The following is a 4,501-nucleotide window of genomic DNA, read 5'->3' as shown; positions in this document are numbered from 1 at the left end:
AGCACTTTCCCACTCACTTGTTGCTATGTGTAACCATGATCGTTTGTAGTCTGGTTAATACAGTTTAGTGAGAATTATTCATAAACACGGAAGGCAAAAAGCAATAACAAAAACCTGAGTGACGTCAACTTTGTACTATCTATAGAACTGAGTACTGATGCTATGCGTCTAGGTGAAATACTCACAACAACCGTCAGCCAAAATTAAACATGCCAACACACAAAACTATGTGTAACTTAAAACGTTTATAATCAGATTGATAGAATTTAATGAGAACTATTCGCTAAAAGTAAAAAAAAAATGTTGTCTAAAAATAATAACAAAGAGCGACTGAATGAATATCAACTTCATTCCATCTATATATATATATATATATATATATTATGTACACGTCTCCATTCAGTCTAATAGAATAAGAATAAGAGCGATGACTACTCATCGTGATAGGACATAGAGTAAATAAATGAAAATGAAGCCAAGCAAATGAATAAATAAATAAATACATATATAAATACCTAAATAAATAAATAAATAAATAGATAATTAAATGCACAAATGAATAAATAAATAGCTGCATAAATAAATAAATACATAAATAAATGAAACCACCCTCTCAAAAAATCTCATTAGACACGCCGGCTTACAACAAAATAAATAATAATAATAATAAATAATAATAATAATAATAATAACAATAAAATAATAATAATAATAATAATAATAATAATAATAATAATAATAATAATAATAATAATAATAATAATAATAATAATAAAATAATAATAATAATAACAACAACAACAACAACAAGAACAATAACAATAATAATAATAATAATAATAATAATAATAATAATAATAATCATGTCAAACAGAAACTCTTCCCAGCATCCCGATTTATCTCCCTTTTAAGGAGTTCAGACACTGGTTAATGTCCTTGCTGATTCGATGCATTCAATGTATCTGAGCCGAGAAATTCCCAGAATCGCGATGAATTCGAAAGATAAGGAGGTTTGGGAACAATTCAATGCAGCCCCCACATTCCCCCCCCCCCCCCCCCCAATAAAAAAACAAAACAAAAAAATAAAAACAAACAAAAAAATCCCAAAAAACCCCCAAAAAAACTGATGAATTTTTTTCTTTTATGTATTTCTTTTTCTTTTCTTTTCTTTTTTTGTTTTGTTTTGTTTTGTTTTTTTTTAAGTTAATTTGGCCAGACAAGTTAAGGATCGTTCATCGTTTCATTGAGATTGTATTTTGAAATGTCAAATAGTTGTATGTATTTGAAACTTGAAAGAAATAAACATGTACAGTTATAGATATAGATAGAGCATTTTAATGGAGGACAATTGAAAGAAATGCGATGTATTTCAAATATAAGAGAGGTTTGTAAACAATGCAGCAAAAAAAAAAAAAACAAAAAAAAAGAAAAAAAAAAAACAAAAACAAACAAACAAACACTGATGAAATACTTTTTTCCTTTTTTTCTTTTCTTTTCTTTTCTTAAATGAAGTTTAGCCATACAAGTTAAGGATCGTTCATCGTTTCATTGAGATTGTATTTTGAAATGTCAAAAAGTTGTATGTAGGGTACTTGAAACTTGAAAGAAATAAACATGTACAGTTATATAGCGCATTTTAAGGGCAAACAATTACAAGAATTGCGATGTATTCAAAAGATGGGGAGGTTTGTGAACAATGCAGCCAAAAATTGATGAAATTCTATTTTTTTCTTCCTCTTTTTGCATATATATATATATATATATATATATATATATATATATATATATATATATATATATATATATATTATCAAAGCTTTTAAAAAATAAATTTGGCTTGAGAAAAGTTAGGGATTGTTCATCGTTTCATTGAGATTATATTTTGAAATGTCAAAAAGTTGTATGTACTTGAAACTTGGAAGAAATAAACATGTACTACAGTTCTATTTAGATAGAGACGTATTTTTAAGGACGGAAAATTAAAAGAATTGCGATGCATTTCAAATATAAAAGAGGTTTGTAGACAATGCAAATACAGCCCCAAAAAAACTTGAAATTGTTGGGGGTTTGTTTCCAATATTTTTCTTTCTTTTTTTTTAAAGATAAATTTGTCCAGAAAGGTTAAGGGTCGTTCATCGTTTCATTGAGATTATATTTTGAATATCGTCAAAATGTTGTATGAACTTGAAACTTGGAAGAAATAAACATGTAAAGTTATATCTAGATATAGAGTATTTTTAAGGACGGAAATTTACAAGAATTGCGATGTACCGTCAACCGGGGTTACTTAGGCCATCCGGGGTTACTTAGGCCATCCGGAGTTACTTAGGCCATCCGGGGTTACTTAGGCCATCCGGGGTTACTTAGGCCATCCGGGTTTACTTAGGCCACATAGTAGAATAAAAAAGGTTGCTTTTTATAAAGTTAAATTCATGAGTGTTTATTAGATGTATTGGGTTCTAATTATTTAAAAGATAAAAGCTACATGTAATTTATCTTTTAAAATAAGCAATCTTGTTATTAGTAAGTGGCCTAAGTTACCCCGGGTGGCCTAAGTAGCCCCAGTTGACGGTATTCGAAAGATGAGGTGGTTTGTGAACAATGCAGCCAAAATGGATTAAAAAGGACAATCTTTCTAAAAAAATTAATTTGGCCAGAAAAATCAAAGATTGTCAATTGACTAATTAAGATTATCAATCCATGAACAAATCAAAAAGTGTTTTGTACCTGAAACGTATAAAACGAATAAATACAAAGGTATAAATCACGTGTTCGCCTGGGGGCTACGTGGCATAGCGGCGTGCGTCGTACCCGTAAGTCCGAAAGGAACCGAGTTCGTATACCCGTTACGTTGTGTGGCCCCTTGATTGAGCAAGTCACCTCGCAGTCACTAGCTTAGTTTGCTGCACTGCATGCGCTGTGGCTTACGCCTGGGTTATTCCAGTCTTCTCTTGGAATAGACCCTGGAGACAAATATCCAATATATATATATATATATATATATATATATATATATATATATATATATATATATATATATATATATATATATATATATATATATTGTGCGGCTATGTGGTCTAGTGGTATGACACTCGCTTTCGGATCAGAAGGTCCTGGGTTCGAACCTCGCACTCGGCGCATAGTTGAGTCCTTGGAGAAGGCTCTTTACTCACATTCTCTCACCGTACTGAGGTGTAAAATGAGTAGCTGGCCGTTAACAGCGGTGTCTTTGTCCGAAAAATTGTAATATCGCCTTACAGGCGTCATGTCCCGTCCTACATGTTAAATGTTGCTGTTGACCAGGGACCCCTTGTAAAGCGCTTTGAGCACATTTAGTGGATGTTGCGCTATATAAAAGCTCAATTTTTTAAAATATATATATAAAAGAAAACCTTAATCACCTATGGGATGAATAAAGGGAATTTTATTTTATTTTTATATTTTTCTTTAAAAGCCAAAAAAATTCCAAAAAACGCGGCTGATTCCAAAGATTAGGAGGTTTTTGAACAATGCAGCTAAAAAAAACTTTTAATTAAATTTAAAAATATTAAATTTGGCCAGAAAAAAGTTTAAGATCTTCCATAACGATTCACCACGATAATATTTTAACACGTCAAAAAGTCTTATGTACTGGAAACTTAAAGTAAACAAAACGTGTACAATTATTATATAGCGCATTTTCAAGGAGTAACCATGCTCAATGCGCTTCGCATTGTTTCATTTTATTACCCCAGCAACCTCTATGGAACCATAACATTTCGTATTTCCATTTATTCATATACTACCAGTAACCTGTTAGGAGTCATTTTTATACTATCAATATAACAATATCCGTCAATGTCCGTACCCAAGTACTCATTCATTTCTGAGTCGAATGGGGTAATACGTGTACAACCCAAGGACACTTAGGTTAAAACCAAAATTTACCACGCTCACTGTCACCGATCTGGCCACTGACCACGCCTAACATTGCTTGACTTTTGTGACAAGACTAGAAGCCACGGTACTGCTCAGCCACCCAGCACCCAGCCACACACTTCAGAGAAGTCTCAGGTTTAAGAATTTTTACCGGGTAGAGAAATAAAACGAGCTTTTATATAGAGCAATATCCACTGGACGTGCTCAAAGTGCTTTTCACACCTCACTCCTACCCATACACTCACTGACACAAAAACGTTTTCTCAAAAAAAATGTACGGTGAGAGAATGTGAGTAAAGAGCCTTTTCCAAGGACTCAACTGTGAATGCGCCTATGAGCGAGGCTCGAACCAAGGACCTTCCGAACCGAAAGCTAGTGTCACACCTACCACAAGGCCACATAGCCGCACGGCTTAGAGTAATTTTTAAAAAAATATATTAATTAGGATCTTGCGGCTGTGAGGTGGTCTTGTAGTATGACACTCGCTCTCGTATCGGAAGGTCCTGGGTTCGTTCGAGCCTCGCTCAGCGCATAGTTGAATCCTTGGAAAATGTTCTTTACGAATATTCTCTCACCGTAC

Source organism: Berghia stephanieae, chromosome 15 (assembly GCF_034508935.2).
Source record: "Berghia stephanieae isolate SIO BIC M18660-M18661 chromosome 15, UCSD_Bste_1.3, whole genome shotgun sequence".
Classification (NCBI taxonomy): domain Eukaryota; kingdom Metazoa; phylum Mollusca; class Gastropoda; order Nudibranchia; family Aeolidiidae; genus Berghia; species Berghia stephanieae.
This window is presented reverse-complemented; position numbering follows the sequence as displayed.